The 25,512-nt window shown below is 48.2% G+C and overlaps 1 long non-coding RNA gene across 2 annotated transcripts in view; it reads right to left on the reverse strand.

Moving 5' to 3' along the window:
• Positions 1–9,856: 9,856 nt before the first annotated feature.
• The window catches only part of LOC123571038 (uncharacterized), a 29,977-nt gene continuing 14,321 nt past the window's right edge, over positions 9,857–25,512 (reverse strand). For both annotated transcript variants that reach the window (XR_006695215.2, XR_006695214.2), the window contains exon 3: positions 9,857–24,577. This is a non-coding gene — a long non-coding RNA (uncharacterized lncRNA). The remainder of the gene's footprint in view (positions 24,578–25,512) is intronic.

A 25,512-nucleotide genomic window follows, 5' to 3' on the forward strand; every position in this document is an offset into this window, starting at 1 on the left:
TTCTCTTGCAGTTATTTGAAATGTACAACTCATTACCTCACTCCTGGCTTAAAACCCCAGCCTGGAAAGCCCTTCCCATAGTGCTCATCTAGTTAACCCCTTCTTACCCTTCCAATTTCAATGCAAATATGGCTTCTGCAGGACAGACTTCTTAAGCAGGTGCCTCAGACCAACACCTCAGACTGAGTCAGGGCCTTTACACCGTCTTAGCTATCCCTCCCCGACCCAATCTCCCATGTCACGGACTCATGGCAGATGGCAAGCTTCTACACTCCTAGGTCGCCTAATGACTGTCACCCTGAGGCTGTCAGCTCTGGGAGGCCAGACACGGGCTCTATAGCCCCAATGTCAATGAATGCCTCCTATATGGTTGGCACTCAATACATATTTATTGAAGGGATAAAAGTAGAAAGAAAAAGACATTCATTTTCTTTTCTTTTTTTTTTTTTTTTTCTTAGTCGGGGTCTCACTCCGTCACCCAGGCTGGAGTGCAGTGGTGCAGTCTCGGCTCACTGCAACCTCTGCCTCCCGGGGCTCAATCCATCCTCCCACTTCAGCCACCTGGGGCTACAGGAGTGCATCACCACGCACGGCTAACTTTTGTATTTTTTGTAGAGATGGGGTTTTGCCATGTTCCCTGGGCTGGTCTCGAACCCCTGGACTCAAACGATCCTCCCGTCTTGGCCTCTCAAAGTGCTGGGATTACAGACGTGAGCCACTGCGCCCAGACCCAATACGTTCATTTTCAATTACTTTTTCCTAATTTCAAAAAGTAATGTGTTCCTGGCCGGGGGCAGTGGCTCACACCTGTAATCCCAGCACTTTGGGAGGCCAAGGTGGGTGGATCACTTGCATTCAGGAGTTCGAGACCAGCCTGGACAACATGGTGAAACCCCGTCTCTACTAAAAATACAAAAAAATTAGCTAGGCAGGGTGGCACGTGCCTGTAATCCCAGCCTCTCAGGAGGTTGATGCAGGAGAACCGCTTGAACCTGGGAGGCAGAGGTTGCAGTGAGCCGAGATCACACCGCTACACTCCAGCAGGGGTGATAGAGCAAGACTCTGTGATAAAGAAAAGAAAAGGAAAAAAAGAAAAGAAAAAAGAGAAGAGAAGAGAAAAGAAAATCAACGATATTTCTAGAGATGAACACTGACAACAATTTTATGTGTTTCCTTTCATCCTTTCTCTATATACTTTTTGTTTTATAAAACTGAGATTCTATTGAACATATAGTACAGAGCATTATAGAACAATTATTTCCCAAAAACATGAGTGTACATTCCCTCTATTCTTTTTTCTGTCACTTTTTTTTTTCAGATTTAACAATAGTATGTGGCCACTGTAGAAAATTTGGAAATTATCAAAAAAAAAAAAAAAACCATAAAAAAGAAACATGAATTACCTATAATTGAATGCTAAGGATTTTCTATGGGTAAAGTAGCCCTGTGTTTCCTTTTAGTATTTTTTTCTATGCACAAATTTTGCTGCATTTATTTCTGATAAAATCACAACAGTAAATTTCCAGGTGTTCCTCACCCAGAAAGGGAAAAAGGTGTTTCTTCTCCAAGCTGCTTAATGTGAAGGATGTCCTCTGGGGTGAGTGGGCCACTTTAGGGTCCTGGTGGGAGTGGCTTGCTCTGCCTCAGCCTCCACCTTCACTCGCCTCTGGCCGCAGGGCCTTTTGTGTGTCCCAGGCCTCCCGTGAAGCCATCAAGGCCTGGAGTGCTTTTGTAACCTGATCACCTTCAACCCTAACCATCCCTGCAGGTTTTCTTAACGAGGCCAAATTTATGCGTCCCACAGGGAACCCAAGCTGCCGACCTCCCCCAGCCCGGAGCCCACCCACCGCCGCTCCCAAAGCCACAGGGCATTTACAAGGGGGTCGGGTGGGTTTTGATGAAACTGAAGTAGCCCCTGGTGTCAGGTCGGAAGCCCCACCTCTCTGAGTTCTGGATTCATAAGACACAGTCATAAACAGGAAGCATTTCCACCGCGCCTAGCAGGAAGGCAGGCGGGGCTGCTGGATGGATTCAAGTCTGAAAAATAAAGAGGGGCTAGGTAGGTGCTTGAGGCCACCTGAGTCACAGAGCTCTTGTCCTGCAGGGGATTCCAGTTGTCATTTAGACAGACTTGGCAGTTAGGTGACATCAGGGGAGGTATGATGTTCAGCTCAGCCAGCAGGCAAAGAACAGGGCAGGCAGACAGCTGCTATCCACCCCTGGGGCGTGGGGATAGCTGGGCACTGTGGGCATGCAGATATGTTGGGAGTGAGGGTAACTCCAACCCCCAAAGCCCTGATTGAGTCTTCAATGGCCGGTACCTGGCTCCCAGCCTAGAGAGAAGGGGAAAGGCCAACGGCACCATGCCAATGCCAAGAAAGGCTGTCCCAAAGTCAAGCCTCCAGAAAAAGTCTTCCTGGAGTAACAAAACACAGGAAAAATGAATTTCCCGGTCCAGCCCGACAGTTCCTAGAACTATGCCTCTCAGGAAGTAATGCTTCCGGGAGGGCTCTGCTCACCCCCACCAAGGGCCGGGCAAGACTCGTAGGTTGAGGTGAAGAAGACGGGCATCACAGGGCGAGCTGGCAGGAAACCCTTCTGAAGGGAACTTCCCACAATGGACTGTCAGACTCAAGTTCTACCACCACCTCTGGTCTAATTCCATCCAATCAGAATGATCCAGGTTTGCTATCGGCGCCTTCCTGAAACTACTCAGAGCGCAGAATCAGAAAATCAGAACTGCAAATGACTTTAAGGATTGCTAGGCTGGTGTTCCCCGAAGCATGTATTGTGAGATCCAGTCATATGAACAAAGGCATTCCTTGGTCAGGAGACTTTGGAAAACACTTCATGGTAGAGCACCTTGATGTCCCCAGTTTTTTACTCCTCCCGGAATCCACGCCCTTTGCCAAAGAACTTTGCAATGCACTCCCGTCATGGGCGGGGTGACCTGCTCCACCCCTTGACACTGCCTCATGATTTGACCAACAGGATGCAAGCAAGCATGAGGGAAGCAGAGGCTTGCAGTGAGCTGGGACTCTAGGACAGGTTCTCTTGAGCATCTGCCATCACCAGGAGTGCATGCCAAGGTGGCCTGCTAGAGGCTGATAGACAGGTGGAACAGAGCAGACCTGCCCTACTCATCCCAACCAGAACCAGCTGAGATGGACCTCCGGCCACATGAGCATACCTCATCAAGAGCTGTAGAGCTGCCCACACAAACCCCAGGTGACTCCAGACACAGGAGCACTAACTATGCATTGTTGAAGGCCCTACCATTTGTGGTTGTTTTGCAGCATTGTTGAAGCAAAAGACAACTGAGACAACACTGCATACCATTACCCTCCTTGAGGAGAGTCACAACACACATTAGCGTAGTAAAGGTCCTGAGAAGACCTGTAGTAGAGAAACCTGTTCGACTCTGCTCAACCCAGCATTTCCCAAACCCATTTGCTCATGGAACCTTCTTTTCTCTAGTAATGCCTTAAAGAAGTAGTTAGTGTTCAGATGAATGCACAGCAGGGAACACTAAAGAAGACCCACCCTTCGTTTTATAAGTGAGGAAACCAGACCCAGAAAGTGAGCTGTGGTGGCTTCTGGGCCACAATTTCTTTTCCTTGGTGATGCTGCCATTTGCTCTAAGCAACATTGCTATCTCCCTTTACTGTATTGAGTTTTGAGCCACACAACTTTGCATTTGACTATTTGCCATACGATATCTTCTAATTCAACAAGAACTTTTTATTGAGTACCTACTGTGCTATGCAAGGAACTGTGCTGGGCACCAGGGACAGCAGGAGGAAATATTGTTCTTACCCTCCAGCAGCTCACAGTCTAGTGGCAGAGGAAGGCAAAGAAAAAGATGATGACAATCTAACGTGAGAAGCACTGTGATGGGAAGCTTTGGACGGTATGGGGCACAAAGGATGGGGAGGTTACACATATCAGAGAAAGCTCCATGGAGGAGACAATATCTGAACTGCATCGTGAAGAATAAGTAGGAGTCACCTACACGAGAAGGATGGCATAGGAGGAGACAGGGTAGGGTGGAGCCATGGGGAAGATGTTGGAGGCATTGGGAGTAAAAGCTTAAATGAGCAGAGCTGTTAGGGGTCAGGGGTCAGTTGCAGAGAATAAAATCCACTCCAGCTAGTTGAAACAGACAGGGATTCCTTGTGGGGTATTAAGGGGCTAACAGGATTATTTGGAGAGCTAAAGAGGCCCACATGGTGCTGAAAGTCCCCCACAGCCACACCCACAGAACTGAGCTGCCAGCACCAGGGAGCCCTGACACAATTGGAAGCCATCCCCGCCAACTTGAGAACCATGTGGCCTCTGTGATGACCCATAGTAGCAAAGTGTGATCCTCTCTCTCTTTAACTGAGGTCCAAACTCCAGTTTCACACAAAACATCTGATCAGGTGAACCTCCTTATACCTGGAACCCTAGCTGCAAGGGAGTCTGGGAAATATGTGATTCAGCCATCTACAAGAGGTTGAAATGGATGCCTAACATCAAGCTGTTGTATCTTTCTCAAAAGCACATTCTAAGGAATTTAGGGCTTATCTTCATAGAAATATTCTCACTCCTTAGGGCTTCTTTTTCCTGTCTCCCTCATGGTGCCTCCCCCAACTTCTGGGCATGCCATAGGCACTCATTAAAGGCCTCCAGAAAGCCTGAGCTTATTAACTGGCCTCCTCACTACTTGATCTCTGGGGTGGGCAAGTATCAGGATGAATAAAGACAAACTTTTTTTTTTTTTTTGGTCTTGCCTAGAATAAATTGCTGCTTTCCTGAACACACAGAAGGCTGTATTATTACAAAGCTGTTCTATATTATTACTGAGAACAATTATTCAGAAGCCAGAAGCCCAGAGCTGACTAGGGTATAGGGTATATTCTCAGAGGAGAAATTCCAGAAACCATTACTCATTAACTTTTGAGCTTGTGAAAATAACCTTTTCCTTCCCCCTTCATGGGTCTCCACCCCAAGGAAGGACTCAACCCTCCATGGTCATGCTGCATGGGAGAGTTCAGGCTAGAAGGCAGTAATCTCTATTCAGAGCCCAAACTCACCAGCAGTCCCCGGATGTGCTCCACAGAGGAGGACTCTGGGAATAAAGCTTTGGCTTGGGAATACTGAACAACTGTTTTTCCAGAGAACTCCCATGAGCGTTCCTAATGAGTGAATCCCCATTTGCCCCAGCCTCCCTGGCAGTGACAGGTCAGGTGGTATGACGCATTCCTCACCGTCCAACCAAACCACCCTCACTCTGCCATGGTATCAAGAAGGTGGCACCCCTGGAATCAGACATCTGTTCAAACCCCACAGGAGGCACAGGAATCCTAATTAATTAATGTCTGTGGGGTACCTATACGGCCTCAAATGAGAGGTGTGAGGTGACCACAAGCCCAATTAATTACCACTACTGATGGAAGCTTCTAGCCCCACCTCCTCTTTCATTTCACCCAGCTTGCACTGTCGCAGGGCAAAGTCAGACAGAAGCTGAGGAGGCTACTGAGTGGGAAGAAAAGCCAGCTGAGAGAGCCTGGCCAGAGTCTCAGCTCCACCTGGCAAGGGGCCACTAGCTCTTAAGTCCTGAAGGTTTTCTGAATTTGACCTTTTTTCCTCAGAGAAAATGACTATATTCCTCAGAGAATGAGTTTCTTCTTTCACATGTAAGCCTTTTTCCTCAGAGAAAGGTACTAGCGCCAAGTGGAGACATGTACCTAAAATTCTGGCCCCTCCTTTAAAGTGAACTAGAGGCCAGACATGGTGGCACATGCCTATAATCCCAGCACTTTAAGAGGCCGAGGTGGGAGGGTTGCTTGAGCCCAGGAGTTCAAGACCAGCCTGGGCAACATCGAAAAACCCTATCTCTACAAAAAATTCAAAAATTTCCTGGGTGTGGTGGCACACGCCTATAGTCCCAGCTACTAGGGAGGCTGAGGTGGGAAGATGGCTTGAGCCCGGAAGGCAAAGGTTACAGTGGGCCAAGATCACGCCACTGTACTCCAGCCTGGGTGACAGAGTGAGGGAAAAAAAAAAAAAAAAAATGTGGACTAGATCTCTCCCAGATGTCTGCAAAGTCCAACCAACTCCAAGGACTGTGTTTCAATTCACCAGAGTCAAATGCAGATTCCGACACACATCTATTTCTCTGCTCTTATCTTCTATATTTCTTTCCCACGCTCCAGCATCACCCCCTGGGGAGAGGGGAGGAAAAGGAAAAAATGTCCATACAGGAGAACACAGTTTTATTAAAGCAAAGTGAATGCACAACCATCCATAAATGGAGTGTGGAAAACAGGGCTATGTCACATGTGATTCCTTGTACATTTTATTGTGTGAAAGATCTTTGGTTGTTTAATTTTTCAGCTCCAAGCACAGGCTTCCGCTGGCTCAACTCCCTGAGTGGAAGTTCAAGGTTGCCTTGGCCTTCCTTTGTCCACAGGCCACCGGGGCTAAGCAGGTCTGGCGGCTAGCAGGGCTGACACTGGAGCATGCAGGGAAGGGAGCAAGGTGAGGGTCAGCAAGGTCAGGGAGTGTGAGGCCAGGGCTTGCACGGCCAGGGGCTATGTGGCCCAGGGTTGCATAACCAGATTCTGTCTGGCCAAGGTCTGCATGGACAGAGTCTGTGTGTCACGGCCATTGCCACCCACCTAAACCAGTCTGAGGCCTCCTGACCCAGAAGAGGGAGATGCTTTGCAGGCTCTACAAAGCTTTGTAGCTAGAACTACAAAGCTATAACGCAGCGGGAATGGGGGCCACACTGGGGAGGTGTTAGGATGTATCGAAGCATTCCCGGGGAGTGACGACCCCCTGGAGGACTCCCAGCCCCTCTTCTCTTTAGGCAAGAAGCCTTGCCTTGGACCTCTGAGGCTGAGGTGGTTTCCTTCCCAGCCCCACGGTCCATTCCACCTTCAGCATCCACCTCCTGCTTTTCCCTCCACCTCCCCCCACCCCACCCCCAGCTGCTTTCCTGTCGACATGGAAGACAATGAGCTAGGAGCTGTGTGCGCAGTGGCCTGGGCAGGCAATCCTGCCTCTCTGGGTGACAACAGAGGGTTGTTTTCCTTACCTTCCCTGACCTCAAAGCAAAGGGGGCTCCCGCCACATTGCTCAGGCAGGGGAAGGACCGGGGGCCTGCTGGGCTTGCAGACTGGGGAGAGACATGCTCTGAAACACCGCGAAAGGAACTGTCAGCCTTCATTATTAATACCCAGTGTTAATATTTAATGTCAGAAAACTGCAGCTCCCTTCTCTGCACCGTCATCAGACCTGCACGGGTCACACCAACCAGAACTCTTCCAACTCAGCACCCTCTGTAGCCCCGTGCCAAGACCAGCAAAGCAGTTTAGGCTTACTTGAAAGAGTAGGTGCAAAATGAATTCTAAACAAAGAAAATTCATATGAAATAAGACTAGGAAATTATTTTCTTACTTTTGAAATCAACGCTATTCTTTAAACATCTCTAATACTCTGTGTTCAAGTGCGAGAAAATTTAGAAATGGGGTAAGGCATAAGTGTAACCCTTAATACAGGAAGGTTTCCATTCCTCTGAGTATTTTGTCTGTTGTTGATATTCCAGTCGTATTTCTTAATCAGCAGCAGCAGTACAGTATAGATGCAACTAACAAAATCCAAAGGATCAGGAACTGACAGACATCCCAAGATGAATGCGAGATATTGAAAGAACAGGAATATCTACCACTTAAGCAATCAACTAATTCTTACCTATTAAAACTAACTTGTTTCTCAACTTGGGGCACCATTAGCATTTGGAGAGGAACGTTCCTTCATGGCACAGGACTGCCCCACACACTGTCCCTGACTACTAACCCCAGAATGGCCCTCTGACATTGTGACTACCAAAAACCCAAGGACCCATTCATTTCCAAATGCCCCTGAGTGGTGCCAGTGCAGCCTGAGAGTGGGAAGCCCAGATCCAGGTGACTAGGCTGCCGGGGTGGATTTTTTGGCAGGCACAGAGGTAGAAAGGCAAACTCAGAAATGATCAAAGCACAAGGGAAGGCCAGAAGGTCTGGATCATCCTCGCGCTGAGGCCCTGGGAAAGGCAGAAGTGTCTGGAGCTTGGCTCCACAAGGTGAACTGAAGTGGTACCCCACCCCCACTCCAGGGCAGTGGCCTCCTCCCCTGTCTGCTGAGAGCAGGCTGCCACCTTCATCTGCGATGGGGAGTGGCCATGGCTTGCAAAGCTTTCATCTTTATGACTTCAAAGAACAGACTCAAAAAAATGCCCAAGGCATAATTTTCCAGGATCCAGGAAACTGAATGACTCACCTGTGCTGGCACCAGCCTAGTGGCCCGGCTTGCCTCTCCAGACTCGAACTGCACCTACCAGGCCTCACCTGGCCACCAGCTCGTGGCAGTCATTCTTTTTTTTTTTTTTTAGATGGTCTTGCTCTGTCACCCAGGCTGGAGTCCAGTGGTGCAATCCTGGCTCTCTGCAAGTTCAGCCTGCTGTGCTCAAGCGATTCTCTGGCCTCAGCCTCCTTAGTAACTGGGACTACAGACCCAGCTAAATTTTTGTTTGTTTGTTTGTTTGTTTGTTTGTTTGTTTGTAGAAACAGGGTCTCATTATGCTGCCCAGGCTGGTCTTGAACTCCTGGGCTCAAGCAATCCTCCCTCCTTGGCCTCCTGAGTAGCTGAGACTGCAGGCGTGAGCCACTGCACCCAGCTAGCAAGCTTTTTGTTTTGAGACAGAGTCTCGCTCTGTCGCCCAGGTTGGAGTGCAGTGGCACGATCTCAGCTCACTACAACCTCTGCTTCCCAGATTCAAGAGATTCTCCTGCCTCAGCCTTCTGAGTAGTTGGGACTACAGGCGCACGCCACCATGCCTGGCTAATTTTTGTATTTTTAGTAGAGACGGGGTTTCACCATGTTGGACAGGCTGGTCTTGAAATCCTGACCTCAGGTGATCCTAGCAAGCATTTTTTAAACAGCCTGTTATCAGAGCTTGTCCCTGACTTGGTTGGGAAGGCCATTTAGAGAGCTATAAATAGATGGTAATTTAATTTCAAGGGAATCTTCTCCCTGTAAAATTTTTATGGTATTTTATTGAGAAATAATTTACACACAGTAAAATGCAGAAATCTCAAATGTGCAACTTGATAATTTTTACATATGTATACACTCACTTGCCTTATAAAGTTTTAAAGGACCTAAAAAGAAATGTTAATTAAAATACACACAGAGACCAGCTGGAATCACTAAAATCAAAAAGAATGACAACACCAAAAGTTGGCAGGCAGGCAGAGCAACTGGAACGCCCATACATTTCTGATAGGAATGCAAAATAGTACAACCACTTTGGAAAATAGTCTGGCAGTTTCTTATCAACTTAAACATACACCTATCCTATGACCTAGGCATTCCACCCCTAGGTATTTGCCCAAGAGAAAAGAAAGTATATGTATATAAACGTGGTGCCCAAATGTTCATAGCAGTTTTATTTGTAATAGCCAAAACTTGGAAACGACCCAGATATCCAGCAACAGATGAAGGGATAAATGAATTGTAGTATATCCGTACAATGCAATGCTTCTCAGCAACAAGAGGGAACGAACACAATGCATGCAACCTGGATGAATCTCAAAGTCATTACACTCAGTAAAAGAAGCCAGAGTACATGCTGCATGATTCCATTCACATATAATTCTAGAAAATGCAAATGACAGAAAACGATCAGTGGCTGCTTGGGGATAGGGGACAGGGAGAGGCAGCAAGGATCAGAAGGGGGTACAAGGAAACTTTGGGGATGATGAATATGTTCATTATTTTGATGATGGTGATGATTTCACGGTTGTATGCATATGTTAATCCAATTGTATACTTTTCTTTCTTTTTTTTTTTTTTGAGACAGAACCTCGCTCTGTCACCCAGGCTGGAGTGCACTGGCGCGATCTCGGCTCACTGCAACCTCCTCCTCCCAGGTTCAAGCGACTCTGGTGCCTCAGTCACCCGAGTAGCTGGGATTACAGATCTGTGCCACCAGGCCCAGCTAATTTTTTTGTACTTTTAGTAGAGAGGGTTTCACCATGTTAGCCAGGCTGGTCTCGAACTCCTGATCTCAGGTCATCTGCCCACCTCAGCCTCCCAAAGTGCTGGGATTAGAGATGTGAGCCACCGTGCCCAGCTCCAATTGTGTACTTTAAATATGTGCAGTTTATTGTATATCCAGTATACCTAGATAAGGCTGGGGGTTTTTTGTTTGTTGGTTTGTTTTTCGAGACAGAGTATCACTCAGTCTCCCAGGCTGGAGTGCAGTGGCGCAATCTCAGCTCACTGAAACCTCCACCTCCCGGGTTCAAGTGATTATCCTGCCTCAGTCTCCCAAGTAGCTAGGACTACAGGCGCCCGCCACCACATCCAGCTAATTTTGTATTTTCAGCAGAGACAAGGTTTTGCCATGTTGGCCAGGCTGGTCTCGAACTCCTAACCTCAAGTGATGTGCCCGCCTTGGCCTCCCAAAGTCCTGGGATCACAGGCGTGAGTCACCGTGCCTGGTCAATAAGGCTATTTTTTTAAAAGAGATATGTGTTCTACTGTATGAAAAATACACCTCCATTTTTTTTAGGTGCTGGAATCCTTCACCAAGCCCCTCAAAAAAAAAATCCAAACACATACAACAAATGCAGTTTCCAAAATTCCTTATATCATCCCTTCTTTGGGATGGAGCAAGAAAAATCCTACTTTAAGCCCAAGGCAGTGATATAACTGTCGCCGCCACACTGCAGCAGTGACAGGAAGGCAAGTCTACACAGCTGAGCCCAGACCTGCCTTCCTGTGATGTGGCCCTGGCTCTCACTTACATCACAGGCTAAGAGCACGTTAAAACCAAGCAATTATTCCCAGAGTTAAGCACATATAATGCACATGTTTCCACCTTTTCTTCTCTCTGCCTCTTCCTGTGGCCTTTCCTTTTGGGTGACTATTCATGGCAGGAACTCCAAACCAGCAACCGAAATACTGCACCGTGACAACTTCATCTCTTAATTACAGTAAACATTTACATAATGCTTAGGCCCAGCCAGTGAAGAAAGATTCGTTAATGCAGAAACATGCCCTTTAACCATCCCGTTTTATTACACAAACCCCCCGGGACCTGAGCAGCCCAAGATTTGCAAAAGATGATGGAGAAATTGGCTGAGATATTAAGCCCCTTTCCAGGTGCAATTAAAAGTGGGACCAAGAGACTCCTGTTCTCACAGATATATAGTATTTTTTTTTTCATTCTGAATTCGCATTGTAAGGATTCCAAGTGCCTGGTTGCCCATCAGATTTCTGACATTCACTGGAGATGGGGCTGTGTTTTTATTCTCATCTTTACCTCTCCATTTCTGAATTGACAGCCCTGCAAGTTTTGCGGTGGAGTCTAATATTTCCACAGCTGCCCAAGCACAGGGCCTATGAAATAAGCCTGAATGGCAAAGATTCCCATAAACAATCTGAACATTCTCTTTGCTTGAAACCTTCAATTCCTTAACACAGACCCTCTCTGGAGGGACCAACTGTAATCAGAATTCCTAGAGCAACACCCAGCTAGCCCCAGGCCGGGCTTAGAGCAGGTGAGGAGGTGCTGGAATGCAACAGTGGGCTCCCCACTTTCAGGAGGATCTAGAGGGCTCTGGGAAAAGTCAAACCGGAGCTGTCTCGTAGGCTCCCCAACTTCCTCCCCACCCCCAGCCTCTCCCTGGCTGTGTGGCCTTTCAAAAGTGACCCCTCCCCGCCTCTCTGTGCCTTAGTTGCTTCATCTGTAAAGGACCGATAATGGTACCCACTTTGCCAGGATGCTGTGTGGCTCTAGTGAGATGGCTCTGTATACAGCCTGCAGCCAGGGCTAGCGGGTCAGCCCCACGCCAGGCTCGCTGGCTGCTCAGAGGTGCCATTAGTATTTTCTGACTATCACCGATATTATTGCCGTACATCTTAAACCTTAGGCAGCAAAAAAGGATCCTGCATGTCACCTTCCTAGCAATGAACTGACAGTCGAGTGCTCTTGCATCCCCCTTGAGAAATCCTTGAGGCTTAAAAGATGGGGCCTACAGCAAATCAGCTTGAGAAGGCTGAGAGGGTCCCCACCCAGGTTGGCAAGAGAGACTCCTGGGCTGAAGCTGTGGTGGAAGAGGTGGCTCTGAGCCGTGGGCAGCTGGAGTTGGGTATGGCCATCCAGTGGGAGAGTGGCTAAATGGAAGAGGGATGGAAAGGGAGGAGAAAAGACTGAGGACAAGGCCACCCAGGAACCTAGAGAGAAATTCAGGACCTTGGAAGAGACGGGCACAGTGACTTGCACCCATGAGCCCAGCTACTCAGGAGTCTGAGGCAGAAGGATCAGTTGAGGCCAGGAGTTCAAGACCAGCCTGGACAACATAATGAGCCCCTCAGTCTCTACAAAGAATTTTTTTTTAATTTAGCCAGCCTTGGTGGCTCATGCCTATAGTCCCAACTATTCAGGAGGCTGAGGTGGGGAGATGGCTTGAGTGCAGGAGGTCGGGGCTGCAGCAAGCTATGATCATGCCACTGCACTCCAGCCTGGGCAACAGAGCAAAATCCTGCCTCTTAAAAAAAAATTAAAGAAAATAAGACCCCAAAAGAGCAGGAGTGGCTGAGCGGCAACACCCAAGGACAATCCTTGGGAGAGGCAAGAGCCCTGGAGGTGGCTTTGATTCAGGTGCAGACACATGCAATTGGGGATTCCCTCCCCTTTGATAACTTTCAGTTCGGTAATTTATTGCACAGACATTTATAAAGCACTTTGGCTGTGCCGGGCACTGTTTTAGTGCTTACAAATCCTCATAACTCGGACGGATGCGGTGGTTCACACCTGTAATCCTAGCACTTTGGGAGGCCGAGGCGGGCAGATCACTTGAGATCAGGCATTTGAGACCAGCCTGGGCAATGTAGTGAAACCCTGTCCCTACTAAAAATACAAAATTAACCAGGCGTGGTGGCACACAACCTGTAATCCCAGCTACTCGGGAGGCTGAGGCACAAGAATCACTTGAACCAGGGAGACGGAGGTTACAATGAGCCGAGATTTCATCACTGCACTCCAACCTGGGCAACAGAGCAAGACTCTGTATCCAAAAAAAAAAAGAAAAAAGAAAAAATCCTCATAACTCTTTGAGACAGATACTGTTATTATTCCCATTTTACAGATGCAGCAGCTGAGGCTCAAAGAGGTTCACTAACTTGTCCAAGATTGCAGAGCTAGGAGGTGGCAGAGTTGAAATTCGAATCCAGGGAGTGTGGCTCCAAAGCCACACACTCTAAACTATTACAAATATCAAGGTAGAGGCCCAGCCAGCCTAAGCTGGAACTGGAAGGATTGGATAGGATGGATGGGGGAGGAGAGAGAAGCAAAGGGCTCTGCAGGTGGGAGGAAGAATGTGAACAAAGACTTAGGGCAGAAATGAGGGTTACTGTCAGGAAGAAAGGGGCTAGGGTGGAAAAGAATTTGTGTCATTGGGTGGGGGATGGGAAAACGGATGTCATAGATATTTTTGACTACAAGTTACAGAAAACCTCCACTCAAACTGGCTTAAACCAGTGGCTTTAGAACTCTTTGGCCATGACCCACAGTAAGGAATACAGTTTCCACTTTGGCTCTGAATGCACTAGACAAAAGTTTCACAAAGCACTACTACATGTGACATACTCTGATATTTTCTATTCTGTTCTTCCCTATTCTAGCTCAATTTTTTCATTGGTGATTGTGAGCCATTTAATTGATTTCATAGCCCACTAATTGGTTCTGATCCACAGTTGGAAAAGTACTGGCTCAAATACTAAGGAAATTGATGTCAGTAACATGGAGTGCATTGGTGGGCTGACTCCAGGTAGAGGACATTGAGCAGCTCAATGATGTCAACAAGGACCTGGTTGTCCCCATTTGCGCACTCAGCTGGCCTCCTGTCAGCCTCATGCTAAGACTGGTTTCTCTTAGCATGATTGTGAGGTGCTCACAGCCATCCCAGAGGACACATCTAGGCAGACACAAGTCCAGAGGAAGAAAAGTGTAGGCTAGCCAGGCATGGTGACTCACGCCTGTAATCTCGGCACATTGGGAGGCCAAGGTGGGTGGATCGACTGAGCTTAGGAGTTTGAGGCCAGCCTGGGCAACATAGTGAGACCTCCGTCTCTATTAAAAATAATAATAATAATAACTGGGCATGGTGGCGTGTACCTGTAGTCCTAGTTACTCGGGAGGCTGAGGTGGGAGGGTTGCTTGAGCCCAGGAGGTTGCAATGAGCCGAAATCATGCCACTGCAGTCCAGCCTGGGCGACAGAGTAAGACCCTGTCTCAAAAGAAAAAGAAAAGAAAAAGGGTAGACTAGACTCTGACCTTTCTTCAGAGTGAGTCACTATTTCCCCAAAGCCTCCATCCAGTAAACCCCCACTCATTGGTCAGGGTTGAGCCACAAGTACATTCCCAACCCAGTCCCCAGCAAGAGAAATAGATGGAGCACGCAGAGGGGTGATAAGTGTCAAAGAGTCAGTCACCATGCCCTCCACAAGCCCACAAGGACATTCTCTCATTATAGATGCCAGCCAAGAAATGCAACTCATGGGGTTTTCAGGAGAGGTGACTGACAGGGTTAAATGTGGCAACAGACAGGAATCCACAATGGCCGCTCTGAGATAATGCTGGACTGTGGGTGTGGAAGGCATGCTGGGTATCCACCAACATGGAGTAGGGCTGTGAACCAGGAATGGGCAGAGATCAACTTCCCCCAGGGCCACCCTGACCAATACATGGAGGCTGGCTCTTGGAGGGCAGCCTGGGACGGTGTGCATGTTGGCACACAGTCCCAGTCCTACCTCTGGGAAAGACCTGCAGGGAACATCCAGTTGAGGCAAGGGAGCCAGGTGTCAGCTTGTGGGCAATTGAGAGCAGAGAGCTGTCCAGAGGGATCAGGCCTGAAAAAGTAGGGTGGGAAGAACTAGGTTGAATTTGAAGGGGGGGCTCAATCTGCAAGAAGGAACATGGCAGACATCTTAGCTTTCTGTTGCTCTAACAGAACACCTGACATTGAGTAATTTATAATGAACAAAAATTTACTTCTCAGTTCTGGAGGCTGGAGAGTCCAAAATCAAGGCACTGGCATCTGATGAGGGCTTTCTTTCTGTGTCTTCACAGAGTGGAAGAGCAGAAAAGAGAGGAACCTACTCCTGCAAGCCCTTTTTATAATGACATAATCCATTCGTGAGAATGGAGTCCTCATGACTTACACACGTCTCATTAGGACCCACATCCCAACACTATTGCATTGGCCATTACGTTTCAACATGAGTTTTGGAGGGTACAAAAATATTCAGACCATAGCAGAATAAGATTTTTGGAGTGTTCCCCCAGAGGAATACATTAAGACAAGGATTCCAGTGCAAATAGTGCATACATGTTTCAGTTATCTATTGCTGGGCAATGAACCACCCCAACACTTGGTGGCTTAAAACAAACAACAGCCATTTTTTGCTTACAATTTTACAACTTGAGCATCAGCTAGGGCAGCTCAAGTGGGGCTGGAAGGCTTGTTTTCTAAAGAGCTAGCAAGTTGGCGCAGGCTGTTGCCTGGCAGCTTGACGGGGGCTATGCAGGCCTCTCCATGCAGTTGCCTGGACTCCCCCAACAGCACAGCGACTGGGTTGCAAGGCAGATGAAGTGAAAGCCACCATGCCTCTCAAGGTCTAGGCCCAGAACCAGCACAGCATTATGTTGCCACATGCTATTGCTCAAAACCATCCCAAGCCCAGCCCAGGTTCAAGGGAATGGAGAAAGACACTTTGTTAGTTTACTAGGGCTGCCTTAGTAAAGTGCCACACAGACTGAGTGGCCTTTTTTTTTTTTTTTTTTTTTTGATTGTGTCTTGCTCTGTCGTACAGGCTGGAGTGTAGTGGTACGATCTCGGCTCACTGCAACTTCCACCTCCCGGGTTCAAACGATTCTCTTGCCTCAGCCTCCCAAGTAGCTGGGATTATAGGCGCCTGCCATCACGCCTGGCTAGTTTTTGTATTTTTAGTAGAGACGGGGTTTCACCATGTTGGCCAGGCTGGTCTCGAACTCCTGACCTCAAGTGATCCACCCACCTTAGCCTCACAAAGTGCTGGGATTACAGGCATGAGCCACCACGCGCGGCCAATACTGAGTGACTTTAAACAATAGAAATTCATTCTCGCACAGTTCTAAAGGCCAGAAGTCTGAATCCAAGAGGTCAACAGGGTTGGTTCCTCCGTGGGGGCTCTGAGGAAGAATCTGTCCCAGGCTTCTTTCCTGGCTTCTGTGGTTGCCAGCAATCCTTCGCATTCCTCGGTTTCAGTAGCATCACCCCGTCACCACCTCTGCAGTCACGTGGTGTGTCTCTGCATCTGTGTCTGCCTTTTTGCATGGCCTTCTTCTCTCTTTGTGTTTGTGTGTCTCTGTGCCCACATTTCCTCTTCTAATAAGTACATTCGTCCTTAGATTCAGGGCTGCTCGCCCTAATCCAGTATGACCTCATCTTAACTCGATTACATCTGCAAAGAGCCTGTTTCCAAACGAAGTCACATTTACAGGTACTGGGGATTGAGATCTCAACATATCTTTTTGCGGGACACAATTCAATCCATAACAACACCCGACCTCTTAGTAGCGGGGGATGACAAAGAATTTGCAACCATCGCTATTCCACCCCAATCAGAATGATCCCAGGAAAGGAAGCGAGGAAGCCAGCAGGGAAGGGAAGGAAGCCAAGAAAGCTTATGTAATCAAGGCAGCTGTTACTGTGGGCAACTGGGGCTCAATCCTACCGGGGATCTCTGGGAGACGGCGTAGAACACGCCTCAAAGTTTCCCCAACAGAAGGATGAGGCAGCTGGAATATTTATCTGCTGATCCCCCCGTCAGGGCTGCATTTCTGGCCTGCCCTGCGTGCAGGAAGAGTGCACAGCCAGCAAAACTCCCTCAGGCAGAGGCATGGGTGTTTGAGCGCAGAGGCCAGGCTACAGGCAGGCGGGTGGGGCACCAAAAGTGTCTGCTACAAAAAGCAGGTCAAGGCAAGCCACCAGGAGGAGCAGAGATGCTCCCTGGCAAAATTCCAATCCCACAGGTTGAACCACTAGCGAGGGCTGCGGGGTACATGGGGCTACAGAGATGAACCCTAGGGGCCACCCCACAACCATGTAGCTAGGGAACCAAGGCAACCAAGCTCCAGGCTGAGCCTTAAGGGAGCAGCTTCCCAGCCTGGGAAGACAGAGCAGGGCAGTGGGGAGCTGGGTCCGCCACAACCACATCCCCTACTGTGGGGGCTAAAGTCCGAGATGCGTCAGATCGGAGCATGGCTGTGCCTTGACATTCACCCTAGCAGCTTTTTCCTGTCCCAAACAGCTCTTATGACCCAAGTCTCAGGAAAAAAAGAGGAGGCGGCAGGTCACAGAGAAGAGAGCTAAATGTTTTTCGCTCCCCGTTTGTCACCTCCCCTTGCTCACCCCACAAACCCTCGCAGGCTCTCGTGGCCTGCAGAGCCGCCTGCAGAAATCACAGCCATGAGTTTCTCATGAATGATTTTAAATGATTCTTGCTCTGTCCATGGAGGGAAATCACTTATTGAAAATCCAGCAAAAGCCTGGCCAACTGAGGGCTGCTCTGTCAGCGTGGCCACTGGCGTTCAAACCACAAGGAGTCCTGGGAGAGAAACGGGATCCATGGGCCAAGGCAGGCAAGAGCCCGAGGCCATACCCTCAGAAAATCAGGCCACTGTGCCCCCACTCCGTGCCTCGCACGCATGGTCTCATTTAATCCTTCCAACCCGTCATTCGCTGGCTCAGTCATTCGTTATGCAACGAATAATCACCCAGCACTTGCTATATGTCACTCGCTGTTGTGGGCCCTGGGAAACTGTGGTAAACAAAACAGATTTTTTTTTAAATCCCTGCAGTCAAGAGCTTACATTTTTGTGGGAAAGAAAGGTAGCAAACAAATAAATAAGCCAAACATGTAGTTTTAAGGTGGTGAATGGGAAGGAGAAAAGGAGACAGGGAATATAGGAGCTGGGGGTTTGGGGAAAGGTTGCAGTTTTCAAAAGAATAACCAGGGACTGACTTACTGAGAAACTGACACTTCAACGAAGACCTTGAGCAGTGCAGGAGGGAGCCCTGCAGACAATACAGAAGAGCAGGCCAGGGAACCACATAACAGCAGAGGGAATAGCCGGTGCAAAGGCCCTGAGGGAGGAGTGAGCTCAGTGTATTCCAGGAATGGCAAAGCAGCCCATGTGGCTGAAAGGGAGGAAGGGAGGGGAGGTGAGTGGCCTTCAGCTCAGAGAAGGGAGGGGGGTAGGAACCAGACCAGCCAGGGCCTTCCTAACACCCTTGACTTTCACTCATATAACACAGGAAGGCTCTGGAGGATTCTGTGCCAAAAGGGACAGGATCTGACTCGGGTTTCAGGGGATCCCTCTGGCTGTTGTTTCCAGAACAGACTGTAAGGGGTGAGGACAAAAGGGAGGACCTCAGTGACCAGTCATTCTCCATATCCAGATACTCTGAACCATGAATGTAGTCATAAATATGATTTTAGCAAGAAGTATTTTTAACTTCACTACCAGCATTCTACAAAACCTACCTTCAGTATTCTCATTTCAAAGATAAAGTAACCGGCCATTTGGTGGGTACTTTAACCAGGAAAGCTCTGGTATGAATTTCCCATGAGGCCCAGGAATATGAAAACCCAAATTTCTGACTTTTTTTTCCCCACTGCTTCCTCCTTCCTTCAGGTAAAACACACACACACCCATAAACACACACACACACACACACACACACACCTGTTTCATCCCCTGGTCTTTGAGTTCATGCCCAGTTCCTTCTGGTCTTTTCCTTGGGAGGCAAAATGGCATGAACCCCAGCTGAGGAATCAGATGGGCTGGGCCGAACCCCAGCTCTGCCACCACCCATGGGCAGGGCAGTTTACAGAAACACGAATCTGGGCTTTACCTCCTCCTGTTGTAGGGTCCTTTCCCCTCCACAGCCCTAGACAGGAGCCAGGCCTCCGTGTTCCCCTGCCTTTGGGCTTTATGGGCAGGGCTGCATCTGATGTTCTCAGGCACCCACGAGCCAACCCTCCTTCCCAGGCTTTTGTTTTCAACTGAAACCAAAGCATCAAAAGGATTATATGAGATCAGCCATTCCCAGAGCCTGTTTTGTATACCAATGGAGGTACACGGACCCATGCGTGTCTATGTATTTTTGTGTGTGTGTGTGTGTGTATATGTATATATAGATATATATATATATATGTTTGTGTGTGGGGCGACCTTGCTGGGATAGACCTTTTTTTTTTTTTTTTTTTTTGAGATGGAGTCTGGCTCTGTCGCCCAGGCTGGAAGGCAGTGCTGCAATCTCGGCTCACTGCAATCTCCGCCTCCGAGTTCAAGCAATTCTCGTGCCTCAGCCTCCCGAGTAGCTGGGATCACAGGTGTGCACCACCACGCCCATCTAATTTTTGTATGTTTAGTAGAGACAGGTTTTCACCATGTTGGCCAGGCTGGTCTCGAACTCCTGACCTCAACTGATCCACCCGCCATGGCCTCCCAAAGTGTTGGGATTATAGGCATGAGTCACCACTCCCAGCGAACTTGTATTTTTTAATAATTATAATTATGTATTTTGATGTGCTAGGAGAAACAAATGGAACAGCAAACGCATAACTTCATGAATATTATTGCTCAGGAGGAGGCTCAAGTATTTAGGGTTCTTCCTTTTTAAGAGAAAAAGGTGATTATAAAAAATATTATGTTAATAATAATATATGTGGTACAAGATACAGCAAATATCATGGAAGAGGTAAAGAAGAACCTGTGGTAGGTTCAGGAGAAAGGGAGAAGATGAAAGGGAGTGCTTTCCACCCAGTTTTCTGAAAGATTTTTTTAAAATCTCCTTTTCAGGCCGGGCACCATGGCTCACGCCTGTAATCCCACCACTTTGGGAGGTGGGCAGATCACAAGGTCAGGAGATCGAGACCATCCTGGCTAACACGGTGAAACCCTGTCTCTACTAAAAATACAAAAAAAAATTAGCCGGGCGTGGTGGCGGGCGCCTGCAGTCCCAACTACTTGGGAGGCTGAGACAGGAGAATGGCATGAACCCAAGAGGCAGAGTTTGCAGTGAGCTGAGATTGCACCACTGCACTCCAGCCTGGGCGACAGTGCAAGACACCATCTCAAAAAAAAAAAAAAAAAAAAAAAAAAAATCTCGCTTTCAGGCCAGGCACAGTGGCTCATGCCTGTAATTCCAGCACTTTGAGAGGCTGAGGCAGGAGGATCGCTTGAACCCAGGAATTCCAGACCACCCTAAGCAACATAACAAAACCTTTATCTCTACAAAAAAATTAAAAATTAGCCAGATGAATATACAAGCCTGTGTTCCCAGCTATTCAGGAGGCTGAGGTGGGAGAATCGCTTGAGCCTGGGCATTCGAGGCTGCAGTGAGCTGTGACCACGTCACTGCATTCCAGCCTGGGTGACAGAGTGGGAAGCTGTCTGAAAAAAAAGGCCTGGCATGGTGGTTCACGCCTGTAATCCCAGCACTTTGGGAAGCCAAGGCCCAGGGATAATCTGAGGTCAGGAGTTCGAGACCAGCCTGGCCAACATAGTGAATCCCCATCTCTACTAAAAATACAAAAATTAGCCGGGTTTGGTGGCGGGGGCCTATAATCCCAGTTACTCGGGAGGCTGAGGCATGAGCATCACTTGAACTCAGGATGCGGAGGTTGCAGTGAGCCAAGATGGTACCACTGCCCTCCAGCCTGGGGGACACAGTAAGACTCTATCTCAAAAAAAAAAAAAAAAAAAAAAAAAAAAGATCCTTTTAATATAACAGAAGAACAAGCACACTGTTCTAGAACATTAGCAAATATAGACCATCAAAAATATTAAAATAAAAATATCTCACTGTCACCTCCCAGGTATCCCCACCATCAACACTTTAGTGTATAGGTATCTTTCTGTCTGCTGCTGTATAACAAATTACTACAAACTTAGTGCTTAAAACACCACCTATTGCTGGGTGGGGTGGCTCACACCTGTAATCCCAGCACTTTGGGAGGCCAAGGTGGGCGGATCACGAGGTCAGGAGATCGAGACCATCTTGGCTAACACAGTGAAACCCCATCTCTACTAAAAATACAAAAAAATTAGCCAGACGTTGTGGCAGGCGCCTGTAGTCCCAGCTACTCGGGAGGCTGAGGCAGGAGAATGGCGTGAACCTGGGAGGCAGAGCTTGCAGTGAGCCGAGATCTCGCCACTGCACTCCAGCCTGGGCGACAGAGCGAGACTCCGTCCAAAAAAAAAAAAAAAAAAAAAAAGCACCACCTATTTATTACCAGTCCTGTAGGTCAGAAGTCTGGGTGGTTTTCTGCAATGGGTCTCAGAAGGCCAAAGTCAAGGTATCAGCCAAGCTGGGCTTTCATCTGGAGAGGCCGGGGGAAACCCCACTGCCAGACACATTCAGGCTATTGCCAGAATTCAGCTCCTCATGGCTGCAGGATGGGAGTCCTCATTTCCCTGCTGGCTGCCGACCAAGGACTGCTCTCTGCTTTTAGAGGCCACTCTCAGGTTCTTGCACATCTTCAAGCCAGGACCAGCACTTCTAGTCCTAATGCTCCAAATCTCTCTGACTTCTCCTTCTGCCTTTCTGGTTTCTTGTTTGCATGTTTTGTTTTTGTTTTTGTTTTTGTTTTTTTTTGAGACGGAGTCTCGCTGTGTCACCCAGGCTGGAGTGCAGTGGTGCGATCTCGGCTCACTGCAAGCTCCGCCTCCCGGGTTCACGCCATTCTCCTGCCTCAGCCTCCGAGTAGCTGGGACTACAGGCGCCCGCCACCACGCCCGGTTAGTTTTTTGTATTTTTAGTAGAGACGGGGTTTCACCATGTTAGCCAGGATGGTCTCGATCTCCTGACCTCATGATCCACCCGCCTCGGCCTCCCAAAGTGCTGGGATTACAGGCTTGAGCCACCGCGCCCGGCCTGTTTTTGTTTTTTAAGACAGGGTCTCACTATGTTGTCCAGGCTGGTCTCAACTCCCAGGCTCAAGTGATCCTCTCACCTCGGCCTCCACAAAAGTTCCAGGATCCCAGGCCTGAGCCACTGCTCCCAACCAATCTTCCTGTTCTGCTACCAGCCAGAGAATATTCTCTGCTTTTGAAGGGCTCCTGTGATTAGATCAGGCCCATCTGTATAATCATGCCACTGAATATAACACAGTCACAGGAGTGAAATCTCATCACATTCACAGGTTCTGGGGATTAGGGTGTGGAATCTTGAGGGACCATTTTTTGGAATTCTGCCTTCTACAATATCTTTCCAGATCTTTATCTGGACAAATATATTTATAAATACATATATGTATTACAGATACAATAAATAACGTGTTTTTCCCAATCAGTGATCTCCACTGGCACCCTCTCACCTCTAAGAGGAATGTCTGGGGTGAATTGAACCATACAAGCTGTGGGCTCAGGAGCCATGGCAAAGATCCCCATCAATGAGCCCAACAGGAAAGCACGCATGGTGGCTAAATGCCCTGGCTCCATGCTCCTTGGGTGGGTCAGCTTTCTGCTGACTTCCACAAGTCCCAGCTAGACCGGGCTCCACCTGGCCACAGTAATAACTTGCCTGATAACCCTCTGATATGGCTTGGCTATGTCCCCACCCAAATCTCTTCTGGAATGGTAGTTCCCATAATCCACACATGTCATGGGAGGGACCCAGTGGGAAGTAATTAAATCGTGGGGGCAGTTACCCTCATGCTGTTCTCATGATAGTGAGTGAGTTCTCACAAGATCTGATGGTTTCATAAGGGGCTTTTCCCACCCTTCACTCTCATTCTTCTCCTTCCTGCCACCATGTGAAGAAGGACATGTTTGCTTCCCCTTCCACCATAATTGGGTTTGCTGAGGCCTCCCCAGCCCTGTGGAACTGCGAGTCAATTAAACCTCTTTCCTTTATAAATTACCCAGTCTCGGGCAGTTCTTTATAGCAGTGTGAGAACGGACTAACACACCCTCCTTTATGGGTTTCCTTCCTTTTCTTTCCCTTCCTTTTCCCTGGTCATTTATTTGTCCCCCTCATTGGTGCATCTTGATGCTACCACCCAAATAAATGACTTGCACTCATATTCTTATGTCAGAGCCTCCTTCCTGGACCCAAGCTAAGATAGAAGGGTGCAAGAGATTGGAGTTGGCATGAGATAGCTTCAATGTTTTACATTTTTTTTATGCTGGCATATATTCATTTATTATTAATGCAATTAGAAATCAATTTTAAATAATAAATGTTGTAAGAGGAGAAACTACAGCTGGAGGACACAGAAACCACTGAAAGAGACCACACCCTGCATCTTCCATTCCCTATCCTCTTGCACTGACTGAGACCTCACAGACCCACTGACTCCCACACCTGCCTCCACACACCCTTGGACATGACAATAGCAGGTCATCATTTTAAGAGGAGCTGACATTTGTGGAGCAGATACTGTGCAAAATGCACTGTGCATGTTATCTGTTTTACATACTTGGGGCACATGCATTTATCTCCCTTCTCCCTCCCAAGATCCCTATAATAGGATGGTGAAGGAACAAAAAAAGTATAAAGCCACAGTAAGGAAGGGGAGGTGTCAGCAGATGAGCGATTTCAACATGTTTCTGGAAGACAGAGAACAGAAGGAAGGGTGGCGACAGGTGAACAGAGCAGGGAGAGCCACAGCTAGAAACTTCCCAGTCAGGGAGATATGAGGAAGAGGTTCCTGGCTAAGATCTGGGGGGTCCCTGAGGGAAGGACTGTGCAGTGTGGCTGGAAACTGGACTAACCAGGGGCCTTCAGCTGGATTGGCTGGTTACCCTACCACCGTCTCCATCTGCCTGGAGGAGGGGGACACAGAGAAGAGCCAGGAGCAATCTTCTTGGTTTCTTGTTTGGTTTCGTTTTGTGATGGTGTCTCACTCTGTCGCCCAGGCTGGGGTGCAGTTGCTCAATCTAGGCTCACTGCAACCTCCACCTCCCGGGTTCAAGTGATTTTCCCGCCTCAGCCTCCCAAGTAGCTGAGATTACAGGCATGCACCCTGTACCCTACACCCTGGCTGATTGTGTGTGTGTGTGTGTGTGTGTGTGTGTTTAGCAGAGACAGGGTTTCACCATGTTGCCCAGGTTGGTCTCAAACTCCTGACCTCAAGTGATCTGCCTGCCTCAGCCTCCCAAAGTGCTGGGATTACAGGCGTGAGCCACCGAGCCCGGCCACTTCTTGGTTTCTTAGTCAACCACTGGAGTCTATGCTTACACTTCCTGATAACCGCAACAACAAAAATGGGAAAGACACTTTTCTGAAGAACTGGAACACATTTTCCAAGAACTGGAACCACCTGTGTGTTTCTTAGTGCCTTGAAAGAAAGCTCCCCAACAATCCATCATTTGGGAGACCCCAGCTCACCCACCAGCGCTCCCCACCCCCGTGCACATGACGCTTATGGTCCATGTTCCTCTTGCTCCGCAGGAAGTCGCAGCCACCATGGTTGCTCATCTAAAGAATGCCTGCAACATAAAAGAGAAAGACAAAGGTGAACAACAGAAAAATTGATCCTGGAAGAAACAGAGATAATTTAAAGCACAGAGGAGAACTGTTTAAAAAAGAAGAAAGCTTTACACAGTACCCTCAGAGAGATTTGTGAGGCTACTGCATCCATAAAACAAGAAGACAGTGCTAACAATTAGAAAGAAAGCAAGAGCCCTTGGAAATTAAAAACATGGAGACAGAGTGAATGACATCGATTGAAGGCCTGACAGAAAAAAAAAAAAAAATCAAGAGACGCTTCAAGAGCATAGAGCATAAAGAAAGAGACAGAAAATGTAAGAGAAAAGATAAGAGACATAGAGAATCATTCTGGGAGGTCCAACATGTGACTAATAATAGGATTTTCTGAAAGAAAGAATATAGATGGCAGAGAGAAAGAGCCTGCGGACGGTACTGGGCAGGCTCTGTGGGGCTGGGTGTGACCCCTGTGCTTTGTAAGCCAGGGTGCTTTTATGTTTTTTGTATTCTGTGTCGATTTCCCTTTTGTCCTCTCCCTCCTTCCCTATTTAGTGGTCTCAGCTGAGCAAGGAGGAGCCAATGAGGGAAGAGTGCGTCCATGCAGGGGACCCAGCGTTGTAGTATCAGAGGAGCTGAAAATGAGGGTCCCCTACGGGAAGGGACTCTGGGGGGGGGGCACAAGGGACTCTGGGGGGGGGGACAAGGTCGGAACTGTTCACTTTTCACCCTGCTAAGAGATTGTCTTTCCCAAGCTAGGTCCTGGAGGCCCTCGGTTTTGTCTAAAAAAGGAAAGCCTGGGTTTTCCCTCACAAGCTATCTTGTGGGTAGGGAAGTCAACTTCTTCTCCACGTCTTCTATCCAGAGGGCACTAAGGTCAGTAGATGGACCTGATGGGAGTTGATTGGAGCAGAAATTATTTTTTTAAAAAACCTTTTTA

The sequence above is a fragment of the Macaca fascicularis genome, chromosome X (genome assembly GCF_037993035.2).
Source record: "Macaca fascicularis isolate 582-1 chromosome X, T2T-MFA8v1.1".
NCBI classification, from domain to species: Eukaryota; Metazoa; Chordata; class Mammalia; order Primates; family Cercopithecidae; genus Macaca; species Macaca fascicularis.